This window comes from Heterodontus francisci, chromosome 31 (genome assembly GCF_036365525.1).
Source record: "Heterodontus francisci isolate sHetFra1 chromosome 31, sHetFra1.hap1, whole genome shotgun sequence".
Lineage (NCBI taxonomy): Eukaryota > Metazoa > Chordata > Chondrichthyes > Heterodontiformes > Heterodontidae > Heterodontus > Heterodontus francisci.
This window is the reverse complement of record NC_090401.1, coordinates 20,608,429-20,621,608: the sequence shown is the minus strand read 5'-3', so window position 1 is coordinate 20,621,608 and position 13,180 is coordinate 20,608,429. Positions and strand designations below refer to the sequence as shown.

The following is a 13,180-nucleotide window of genomic DNA, read 5'->3' as shown; positions in this document are numbered from 1 at the left end:
GATAGATCAGCTTGAGCTGCCAATCTCACTTTGAGAAATTATAAGGGTGGCTGGTGAGAAAAGCAGTAAAACGGTATTCTGGTGCAGGGCAGGAGAGGCTGCTCTCCTGAAGTTGAAGCTGAGGTATGTTTAGGGGCTGACTGGAAGCAGTTTTACGCTACATCTATAACTGACCTGTAAGTACCAATATTGAGGTGACAATTCCATTCCCTAGGACCAAAATTCCTCATCTGAAGACGCTCAGAAATCCATTTTTTTTTAAAAGGGACTCGATGTATGAGAATGAGTTACTGAGTATGACAACAGAAACAAGATAAAAAGCACAAAGGAAATACAACCATTAACTGTGATATTCAAAATTTAAAGGATGACTTTATGAAACAATGTCTCTGAATTTTTGATGTGTGTGTTTTTTGCAGGCAAGAGACTCCTGGTCAGGAGTGCCATCTTGTAAAATGACCCTTCAATTAATTTGTGTCCTGATACGGTCAGCCCATTAAATGCGAAAGGAGCAGAGAGTGGAAACCAGAGAACTCGAGAGGAACGGAGAACGAAACCATTGAACGCGAAAAGAGCATAGAGCAAACATTACTCCAACACAGCGAAAAATCTGAAAAAAAACTCGAAATCTGGAAATCTGACGTCAGACTAGTTTCATGATCATTTTATAACTAACTGTATAATTTAGTGTTTAATTAATCAGATCTAGGGGGTTAAATTAAAAATAAAAATAGAGAACACTAACATTGAAGCGTTCTGCATTTTTATTCAAATAAAATTATATTTATTTTTATTTATTTAGAGATACAGCACTGAAACAGGCCCTTCGGCCCACCCAGTCTGTGCCGACCAGCAACCACCCATTTATACTAACCCTACAGTAATCCCATATTCCCCATCACCTCCCTACACTAGGGGCAATTTACAACGGCCAATTTACCTATCACCTGCAAGTATTTTGGATGTGGGAGGAAACCGGAGCGCCCGGCGAAAACCCACGCAGACACAGGGAGAACTTGCAAACTCGGCACAGGCAGTACCCAGAATCGAACCCGGGTCCCTGGAGCTGTGAGGCTGCAATGCTAACCACTGTGCCGCCTATAATTGATAACTAAGAGTTTTGTAAGTAATAAAGTTGATAAATATAAAAAACAAGCAGCAATGTAAATGAGTGGGAATCAGAGCAGTTTTAAAAGGAGTCCCCAATTTTAATTAAATTATTAAATAAATGAAATAAGGTTATATAGGGATGGCAGTGCATGTGGTCTGCCTAAACAGCAGCATGTGGAGAATGCCATGATCCCCGACATCTGCAGTAAGTGGCTGCATCTCAAGGAACTTCAGCTCAGAGTTGTTGAGTTGGAGACCGAGCTGGAGACATTGCACAGTATCAGGGAGAGGGAGAGTTACATCGGCACTTTGATCCAGGAGGCAGTCACACCCCTTGAGTTAGCTATTGGTTACAGATTTGATCAATGGTCAAGGACACTACTGTGTGACTGCAACTCAGACAGGTAAAGGGACCCAGGCGCAGTGCTGGAGGAGCCTCAGCCGTTTCCATTATCCAGCAGGTACAAAGTTCTTGCTGCCTTTGAGAATGAGGAAAAAGTCTGCAGGGTGGATGAACAAATTGACTTAAGCACATTGGTGCAGGAGGCCATTCAAATGGGGGGAGCAAATAGGAATGTGGTAGTGATAGGGGACAGTATAGTCAGTGTAGTATAAGAGTTTGAAAGGGTTAATATTTGAAATAGCAGGCAGCACAGTGGCGCAGTGGTTAGCACCGCTGCCTCACAGCTCCAGCGACCAGGGTTTGGTTCTGGGTATTGCCTGTGCGGAGTTTGCAAGTTCTCCCTGTGACCGCGTGGGTTTCTACTGGGTGCTCCGGTTTCCTCCCACAGCCAAAGTCATAAAGGTTGATAGGTAAATTGGCCAATGTAAATTGTCCCTAGTGTAGGTAGGTGGTAGGAGAATGGTGGGGATGTGGTGGGGAATATAGGATTAATGTAGGATTAGTATAAGTGGGTGGTTGTTGGTCGGCACAAACTCGGTGGGCCGAAGGGCCTGTTTCAGTGCTGTATCTCTCTATAATACCTCCCATGATGATGTAAGAGATCACGTGAGAAAGACTTGAAGGAGAAGCAGCATGGTTTCAGAGAAGTCATACAGACTGATGTAAAGCTGAATATATCGTCAATATGTAATAATTGGATTAATGTTAAAATTACTAAAGATTCAGTAATCTCTCCTCGCTAGACTAATCAAATATACAAATGATGGCAGACTAACCAAACATACAACATGAACAGCGGCAAATCTCGCCATACAAAACCCAGAAGAATTTGAAGAAATACTTCGAAGAAAGCTGACCTGAGAAAAGGCGCCAAAACTGCAGAACTCATGAAGAATCTGTGAAAAAACTAAAGATCTGCTTTGTGGATGAAGGAGGCACGAATAGTCCCAGCAATCAGCTTGAAGAGTCATGGCAATCAGCTTGTAGAGGCATACAGACTGCAGCCCAGAGGCAGGTAGTCTGTGAAAAAATACCAGCCCAGCGATCGCAGCCGTCAAGTTGGAGAACCAAGCAACAGATCTGGTGAGCAACCCTTAAAAAGGGTAAAAATTTGTTTTTAAGAGCACTAGACAGGCAGCACCGGGAAAACTAAAAGTCCTTAGCGAGGGTGGATCCAAGGTCAGTGCCATTACACATGGCAACCAAATGAGTAAAGAAAAAAAAAACAAAGTGGCCACAAATACTCAATACTCCAAGTGAAGGCAGTAAAAAGAGTATTAAAAAAATGCTGCAAAGCTGCATTTAAAGAAAGAAAGAAATATAGAGTCTAACGGTGAGATTTCACAGGGAGAAACAGTAACCATAATGGGAGTCAGCGCAAAGTGGAAATGCACGGGAAACTTCCGAAACTGGAGGGAAAATTTTAAAAAGAAAGTAAACTACATAGAAAGCCATGGATCTTACATTTACGATTCCAGAGAGGTTTGGACACATGGAAGAACCCGAATACAGGATTACATTACGAAAAGATGTTAAATCTGTTTGTCTTTTCACGCCTAGGAAGATACCACACCCACTAATGAAGCAAGTCCAACATCAGCTGGAAGAGATGACCAGGATGGGAGTCATTTCTCCTGTCACTGAACCTAGAGTGGTGCTGTGGAATGGTTTCAGTTCCTGAACCGAATGGTACTCTTAATATTTGTGTAGACTTAACTGTGGTAAGAAAAGTTAATCTGATGTTCACAGTAGACAAAATCTTGGCAAAGTTATTCAAAAGTACCATGTTCACAAAACTGGATGCGAATAGTGGCTTTTGGCAAGTTCCATTGGATAAGAAATCAAGGTTATTGGCAACCTTCATTACTCAGTTTAGAAGATTTGTTTTAATCGTTATCATTTGGTATAACATCAGCACCGGACATATTCCAAAGAACTATGTTAAACATTCTACAGGGCCTTAAAGAAGTAATATGTCATATGGATGACATTTTAGTCCATGGTGAATCCGTTAAAGAACATGACCTGAGGGTTAGAGCGGTTTTGAATCGTCCACAAGAAGGAGGTCTGACATTTAATGAAAAGCGTGAATTCTCGAAAACGTTTATTCATTTCTTAGGACACATTGTCAGTAGCAAGGGCATAATGACGGACCCTCAAAAGACGACAGCCATTAGTGAATTCCCACTTCCTACTCCTGTCCAAGACCTTCAACGATTCCGTATAATGGTGAATCAGTTGGCAAAATTTTTACCCAATCTAGTACAAGTTACTGAAACCTTATGACAACTAATAGGGAAATATCAAGCATGGTATTGGGTTGCACAGGAGCAAGTATTTCAAAGACTCAAAGAGAAGCTAATTTCACTAGATAGCTTAGCGCATTATAACCCCTCACTACCGACCACAATTGCAGCAGACACCTCATTAGGGGCAGTCCTTTTTCAATAACAACCAGATGGATGTTAAAGACCGGTTTACTATGCACCTCGAGCATTGTCTGAGACTGAGATGAGGTACACTGCCATTGAGAAGGAAGCTCTCGCAGACACGTGGCCTTGTGAGAAGTCCTCAGATTATATTATTGGCTTAAAAATTGTCATAGAGACAGACCACAAACTCCTAGTTTCCTTACTTGATAAAAGGGAACGTGTTAGAATGCCTCTGAGAATCCAGAAATTCCAGTTGAGGCTAATGAGATTCATGTGAATGGTGCGACATGAGAGGTGAAATATTTATTTTTTTGGGCAGCACAGTGGCGCAGTGGTTAGCACCGCAGTCTCTCAGCTCCAGCGACCCGGGTTCAGTTCTGGATACTGCCTGTGCGGAGTTTGCAAGTTCTCCCTGTGACCGCGTGGGTTTCCGCCGGGTGCTCCGGTTTCCTCCCGCAGCCAAAGACTTGCAACTTGATAGGTAAATTGGCCACTGTAAATTGCCTAGTGTAGGTAGGTGGTAGGAGAATTGAGGGAAGGTGGGGATATGGTAGGGAGTATGGGATTAATGTAGGATTAGTATAAATGGGTGGTTGATGGTCGGCACAGACCCAGTGGGCCGAAGGGCCTGTTTCAGTGCTGTATCTCTCTATGACTCTATGTATGAAACGGTATACGTACAGGGCAAGCACTAAATGTCAGCAGATGTATTGTCCAGAGCTACTGTTGACCATCCTACACAAGAGGATGTTAACTTTATTAATGAGCTTGAGTCATATTCTCAGTTCACTGCAGCACAATGGCCAGAAAGCTCAGAAAAGCTCAGAAAAATTCCTCATGCTCAGATGCAAGATGAGGAATGTACCTGTTTCTGCTAATATTGCAAGCAAGGCTGGCTGCAGCAGCATCCCAGTGGTAAGGTGATGAAAATCGTCTTCGAGCACAAAAGGCACTTTACTATTGTGGATGATTTGCTGGCATATGATAAGAGGCTGATGACTCCGGATTCACTCCAGGCAGACATCTTGGAGAAAATACACCAGGGCCACACGAGTACAATGAAATGCAGAGCATGGGCTCAATTGTCCATGTGGTGGCCGAGAATATCGAGAGTTATAGAAGAAATTATTTCTAATTGCCAGATATGTGCAGGATCCGAGGGAACCCCTTATCTCGACCCAATTTCCAACCAGACTGTGGGAACATCTGGGGATGGATCTATTCATGTTTAATGGAAAATCCTAACTGATTGTTATTGATTATTTTTCAAGGTGCATTGAAATCAAAAGTTTGTACACAATGACTGCTGAGATACTCATTTGACTTTTATTGGAGATCTTTGCAACACATGGCCTACCTGGCCAGATAGTTGCCCTATATCGGCTCCCAGCAAAGCAATGCCTCAATTTTAAAATTCTCACACTTGTTTTCAAAACCCTCCATGGTCTTGTCCCTCCCTATCTTTATAACCTCCTCTAGCCCTACAACACTCAGATATCTGCGCTCCTGGCCGCTTGCACATCCCAAATTTTAATCGCTCCACCATTGGTAGCCCCCTCCCTATACCTCTCTGTCTCTCTTTCCTCCTTTAAGATGCTCTTCAAAAACTACCTCTTTGACCAAGCTTTTGGTTATATTCTCTATTATCTCCTTATGTGGCTCAGTGTCATATTTTACTTTGTAACGCTCCTGTGAAGCACATTGGGAGGTTTCACTTGGTTAAAGGTGCTATATAAGTGGTAGTTGTTATTCAGCCAGGCCACTAGGTGGAGTGCCTCAGCAAAGAGTGACTGGCATAGGTGGAGATTGACATTGCCAATCACCACAAGAAACGTACGTTACAACCAGGGGAGAAAGGTGTCCAGGGGTCTTTTACTGTCTTCACCTGGTTTTATTGTAACAGGGTTTAATTTTAAATACACTGTGTTTTGAGCTCCCCCTTGCTGAATCCTTGTTCACCATTTTCCAATTATAAGGCAAAGAAATGAGCACAAACAGGCTTTCTTAGGTTCAAAGAAGTTGAAATTTATTAAAACTTAAACTCTAATTCGGTTAACGCCTACGGATACAAGCTGCGCCCCATGCTAGCATGTGTACGCGATATGCACATGCAAATAGAAGCGGAAAAGGGAAGAAAAAATAAAGTAAAAAAAGTTTGAGGCAATCTCTGAAGAGGAGTTTTGACTGTGCTTTGAACTCGCAGCAGTCCTTGATTGTAGGTATTCTTGCTTTCCGTTGGGGTCCAGTATTCTTCTTAAACCGTGTTCACTGTAGGAGACTTTTCTCTCTTGGGGTTCATATGTCTTCAATGGTTTTCCATTCTGTGAGAAAGAGATGGGAGCAGACAGGAGAGAGGTGTTCTCAGTGCAGGAGAAAAGAGCTTTTTGAGTTTCAAACACTCTGTGGCAAGTTCAAATTCAAACAGCCAGTTAGTCATGTGACTAAACTTGTCTGACCAGGTCTTCTGCGTATTGGAGAAGCAGGGACTGGGTCCTTTGTTCCAACACTGTCTGCTAGCATGCAAGAAAGGTCTTTCCGGCGAGGGGCCTGACAATTCCTTTCTTGGCAGGTGGAGGTCTGCATGACACGTACCTTTTCCACCCATCGGCAATGACAGTTATCATGCAGAACTCAATCCTACACCTCCCTGCCATCTGTACTGCAACAAGCTGTCAGAAGGAGGACATGTTTTTGTTGTTGGGGTGGCGAGGTGTGCAGGAAGAGAGGGTGTCAGCCAAGGGTCAGTTGGTAACACCTTTGCCACTATATCAGAAAGCTGTGGGGTTCAAGTCCCACCCCAGAGACATGAGCACATAATACAGGTTGACTCTTCAGTGCTGTACTGTCAGAGGTGCCATCTTTGAGATGAGATGTTTAACTGAGGTCCATGTGGCCTTTCAGGTAGATGTAAAAGATTCCACGGCACTATTTCGAAGAAAAGCAAGGAGTTACCTTGGAGTCCTGGAAATCACTTCTCTATCAAACACCACCAAAAAACTCTCCACTACTATCTGGTCATTCACTTCATTGCTGTTACAAAGCACAGAAAAAGGCCATTTGGCCAACAAATCTGCACCACTGAGCTACCTAGTCCAATCCCACTCTCTTGCTCACATCAGAATACTCTATGTTTTCAAGCAATTATGTAATTTTGTTTTAAAAGGATTTACAAGCCCTGCTTCAACAATGAATTGTGGCAAAGAATTCCATTGTGGGATCTTGCTGTGTGCAAACAGCAACTGTGTTTGCCTACATGATGAAATGTTCAGCAACTTAGGCCAACTTCAAAGTACTTCACTGTAAAAATGTTTCAAGAGGTTTCTGAGAGCTACTGTAAAAATGTGGGTCTTTTTACAAAGGAATTATATTTTGAGAAACAATCTCCTTTCCACATGTATTTTTATATTTATTGCACAAAAGCAAGAAAAAGCAATTCTCTAACATTCATTTTATGTTGAAGAAAACCATATAATATCTTCACTGCCTGTCTTTTGAAGATGAAAGTTAATTAGACTTCAAATTGTCTTGATTTGCCACAGAACATCTATTTGCAGACAGAACTGACTCAAAGAAAATCGTATTAAAACGCAAACTGATGTATTTTTGCTTTTACTAGGTGTACACATAAGACCCAGCACTAATGATACAATTTGATGCTTATTAGAGCTTCTGTTAATGATTTCGGCAAAGGGGTAAAAAAAAATCTATTTTAATTCTGTGTGCTCATTTCTGTGCAGCTTGTTGTGTCTGTAATTCACAGAGATGGTTAGACCATAATTTGTTAATTACAGATTAGTATGAAACCAAGGTAAAGGCAGAGTCCCACTGAATTTCCCATTGACTCCTAGCTGATGTCAAGAGAGATATCTGTACACTGATGGCTGTTTGGTCATGTGCCCTCTGCTACCCTGTTTGTGCTTCCAAATTGTCAGTTACAACAAAGCTGATGAAGAAAAAGACAGAAAGACAGGCAGAGAGGAGCGAGAAAGAGACAGAAAGACACAAAAAAAAAACAAAGACAAAGAAAAAATGCCTGATTTTAGCACCCCTTCTCCCCCCTCCACCCCACAAACAGGAACTGTATGGGAGGGGTTAATATCCTGGAAGCCAGTTTACCAGTTCCAGGCGACTCCATTCCCACTATCTGATATTTCATCTTCACCGACTTTCAAGTGGGCCGAGGCTCTTGCTGCAGACAGGCAGGAGTCTCATTAATACCAGGTAAGTCAGGATTCCATGATATAATTTGTGTTTCAATGCTATTTTAACACGGTTAAAGTGGTAGTCCCGTCCATTGGTCAGTCTGTTAGGGAGATAACAGGCAGGATCGCCTGCAGAATATGTAGGTTGTAGAACTGACCATGAGCTGTAGGCATTCAGATCAGCTCCATCCCATGTAACTGAGCTTGTTGGATTCAAAGAGTTCTGGCAGTTGACTAGTTGCCGATTCTGTGCACTTTGCTTTACAGTTGAGGGGTTTCTTGTACACTCTCAAAAAGCCGGGGAAGATCAGGATAGGAGCTTCTGTAGCAGCACTGTGCTGGATGAAGGAAGAGGAGGAGGAAGGACAGCCTGTAATGTGCAGGAAAAGATGTACTGGGACCTTTACGAAGGCACTAAGACCTTCCCCTAGTACCCAACCAACAGGGTGTACAGGCCAAGGGTCACTTTCTCAACCAGTCTGAGGAGCAGTGCCAGAAGTGGCTCCTCATGTCCAGGCAGGTACTGTCTGACCTGTACAGCCTCGTACGACAAAACCTGCTGCTGCCTTTTGGATCAGGAAGCCATGAAATTCATGTGGCCATTGAGGTTACGATCACCCGTCAGCATCCTTCCAGGATGCTACTAGGTACATCCCAAAGATTTCGCAGTCGCCTTCCACAAGTGCTTCAAACAAGTCACCAATGCACTATTTGTAAAAGTGAGCCATATATAACTTATATTTTAGATTACCTTTCTAATAGATGAGAATAATGAGAGGGCCTTGGGATTCCCAACGATGGTGCTCTTCCACCAGGGTATGATTGGCTGCACTCGTGTTGTCGTCAGGGCAACGCAGCAATAGCCAAGTGATGTCTCAAGGGGTTTCATTCCATCAATTTACAGCTTGTACGTGCCCATTCTTCATGCAATTACCATGACTCACTCATCTTACGGCAGTCAACTGTCCTCACTTCAGCATAAGAAGACACAGATGGTTTTAATTGGGGGCAACGGAAGATCCCTTCAACCATGGCTACTGACACTGGGTCACAACCACCGATCAGATGCAACGATAGCAATGCCACTAGGAGGAAGGTCAGCATGTTCACCATCGGACTCCTCAAGCAATGCTTTAGGTGCCTTGATAAGTCTGTGGGTCTCCTTATCATATGCTCGAGGCAGTCTCCCAAATAGTAGTAGCCTGCTGCATGCTACACAACATCCCCAACCAAAGACTGGAGTTTCAGGAGGAGATGGGCCCTAAGACTCATTCTCTGCTGAGAAGCGGAGTTAGAAGAGCACCCAGCAGGTGAGCTCACAAGTAAAGATGCAAAGAATGCTCTTAGCAATGGTTCTGCTGAGTAGCTCGATCCCCTTCAATAAACATAAAAACAATGGCCCTTGCAGCAACCGTCCCGATCAACTCTGTCACCACTCCCTCAATCCTGCATTCCTCAATACAAAAAGCATTAGGCCAACTTTCACAAAGCTTTCATAAAAAACCAAACTCATAAGTTACTTTACCACATACCACAGACCAAATTGAGGAATATTTTAATAAGCATCCAGAAACAATCATTTGCATCAAATCGTAAGTCATCTCATTGTGTTTTGCTGAAAAGGTTCACTCACTCTGCTACTTCTACATGTTTCTTCCCTGGGACTTCAGCAGGGCTGCTGTAGATCATGTTGGGGCTCTGAGATGCTGATGACTGGTGGCGTCTGGGAGATCAAACCCACGCGGGCACTTGAAGACTTCAGCTCCCCAGCTGCTGCCAGAGCAGTCTGGCTCAGCTGGCTTTCAGTCACTGATCCAACCCTCCTAAGCACCAGAGCAAACAGTGGCACCCACAGTAGGTGCATAGATCATGAGTTAAGAACATAAGAAATAGGAGCAGGAGTAGACCATAAGGCCGGTCGAGGCTGCTCTGCCATTCAATACGATCATGGCTGATCTTCGGCTTCAAATCCACTTTTCTGACCGCTTCCTACATCCCTTTATTCCCTGAGAGACCAAAAATCTGTCTGTCTCAGCTTTAAATATATTCAACGATGGAGCATCAATAACTCACTGGGGTAGAGAATTCCTATGATTCACAACCCATTGAGTGAAGAAATTTCTCCTCATCTCAGACCTAAATGATCAGCCCCTAATCCTGAGACTGTGCCTCCATATTCTAGATTCCTCAGCCAGGGGAAACAGTGGGGGAGTCAGTGGCTTAGTGGTAATGTCACTGGACTAGTAATCCAAGGACCCAAGCTAATACTCTGGGAACATGGGTTCACAGCTGGTGGAATTTAAGTTCAATCTGGAATTGAAAGCTAGTCTCAGTAATGGTGACCATGACCAACATCGATTGTTGTAAAAACTCATCTGATTCACTAATATCCATTAGAGAAGGAAATCTGCAGTCCTTACCTGATATTGCCAACACATGACTCCAGACCCACAGCAATGTGGTTGACTCTTAACTGCCCTCTGGCTTGCTAGGCCATTTCATTCAGTTGTACAAAACAGCTACACAAAATTTGTAAAGCAATAAAACCGCAGCTCACCACCACCTTCTCAAGGATGGGAATTAAGAATGGGAAACAGTGGCGCAGTGGTTAGCACTGCAGCCTCACAGCTCCAGCAACCCGGGTTCGATTCTGGGTACTGCCTGTGCGGAGTTTGCAAGTTCTCCCTGTGACCGCGTGGGTTTTCGCCGGGTGCTCCGGTTTCCTCCCACAGCCAAAGACTTGCAGGTTGATAGGTAAATTGGCCATTATAAATAGCCCCTAGTGTAGGTAGGTGGTAGGGGAATTGAGGGAAGGTGGGAATGTGATAGGAATATGGGATTAATGTAGGATTAGTATAAATGGGTGGTTGATGGTCGGCAGACTCGGTGGGCCGAAGGGCCTGTTTCAGTGCTGTATCTCTAAATAAACAAATGTTGGCCTTGTCAATGACACCCCCATTCCATGAAACAAATAAAAAAAACCCTGTCAAGCCCCTTCAGAATCTTGTATGTTTCAATGAGATCACCTCTCATTCTTCTAAACTCCAGAGAATATACACCCTGTTTACTCAGCCTCTCATCATAGGACAATCCCCTCATCCCAGGGACCAATCTAGTGAACCTTTACTGCATCGCCTCCAAGGCAAGTATATCCTTTCTTAAATAAAAACAAGGAATGCTGGAAATACTCAGCATCTGTGGAGAGAGAAACAGAGTTAACATTAACGTGCAAGAGATGGGGAAGGGAGGAGGGCTACTGACCCATTCTCATCTATGATGTACTTGTATCTCTGGCAGCACTGGATCCGGATCTCGAGTGATGTGCCTGCTGCTAACCTCATCTGCCATCTCAAACCAGGCGTTCCTGGTGACACCATTTGATCTTGTCACTTTGCGGGAACAGCATTTCCTTCCTGGCTGTCAATACTGCAAGCATCATCTTCTGGGAAACCTCAGAAAATCTACGAGCAGCCTTAACCCTCTTTGCGCCCAATCTTATAGAAGCAAAAACCAAATTGTGGAAGCCAAAAGTTGGGTTCACATTGAGTGAATGCCACCTCGCTTTGAAGGGTGCATCCTCGCTTTAAATAACTGCCCAACATTCCAGCTGAAGATTGCACCATCTAGGCTGGGGGGCTGCCTGCTTCCCATGATTTTTTCATCTTGCCCGGCAATCAAATACAAATGAGGTCTGTCTGTTAAAATCAGCATGGCTTTGCCAGCTTTCAGACCTGCGGGCACGCTGCCCATTTTGTACCTCCCCATCCACACACACATCCCTCCCAGAGTTCACATTGAGGCCGGGGCAGGTAGAAGGAAAGACTTGCATTTGTACATACATGGTGCATGTAGGCTGCATCATATTCACAGGACAGGCCAGTTGATTCCTGCCAATTTGTGCACACTCAAAATGACGGATGGGATGGCCCAGCTAGATGGATGGAGATCTCCTTTTTGGAACATTTCACCGTTACTGGGCATTTTAACAGAATAACGTAAGAACATGGGAATTGCTAGATGAAAAATGGCACAGGTCCATCAAGCTCACCTTCCACCATCCTGGTAGTCACAGGATACAACAATAATGGAGATATTGAAGAATCAAAACAATCAATCTCTATCAATTAGTCTAGAACAGATCCAGACATGGCGCGAGAAAAACCCCAGTGATGGAGATCTTTGGGAACCATAGGTCAAAAGTTACTAGTTCCTTATGTGCATGCTAGACTTATGACATCATGTCTCAAATTACTCATTTTCTGTATCCCAAAATATTATTTTATGAAACAAATTGCTTTGAATAAATCAATACTCTCCATCTCCCTGGAGAATCTCTTCCACAGACTGAACACCTGCTCACTGAAATATTGTTTCTGCAGATTAGTTTAGAATGTAACTGCTTTCTGGTGCAGGTCACGTCCTCTGGTTCTATTATTTAAGACAAGGTGAAATAGCTTGCTTGGTCTACATTATCTGATCCCTTTAGAATCCTGAAAAAACAGCAATCCCATCAACACTCAACCTTCTCTTTTCCAGTGAGAACGTGCTCAATTTACATAATCGTTCCTCATAATCCAAATCTTCGAAGTTGCTCATTATAATTGTTCCACCAAGTTTACAGCATCTCAACCAAAACCATTACCTTTGATCCCTGTGCCATATTAGCAATCTTTCCTATTTAAATGCTTGCTGGAGCAATCGGCCACTGAAAGTGGGAAGAGCTGCTGTTTTTATTTGCCTCTGTCACAACGATCAACAGCAAGTTACATTGACCTGAATATTTTGTATCTGTATTCAGTCCGAGAGCAGAATGTTTACAGTATCTCCTTACTTATGATGGAGCTCAGACAACCATGTCAATTTAGTCCTTAATCCTTGTTTCAGGGATTTCTGAGACAGCAATATGTCTGCTCTGGGGAGATATGCGTGACAGCTTGTGTGAGATAATGGAGAGCATTGAAGGTCTCTCCACACTTCCAATAATCTTCATTAAAATGGGGAACAAAACTTTAACAAACTAATCTCCATCACCA

The 13,180-nt window shown here is 43.4% G+C and overlaps 1 protein-coding gene across 3 annotated transcripts in view; it reads right to left on the bottom strand.

Annotated features, from left to right (window-relative positions):
- Positions 1–13,180, bottom strand: part of LOC137347086 (ephrin type-A receptor 7) — a 610,086-nt gene that overhangs the window by 86,288 nt on the left and 510,618 nt on the right. The window lies entirely within an intron of this gene.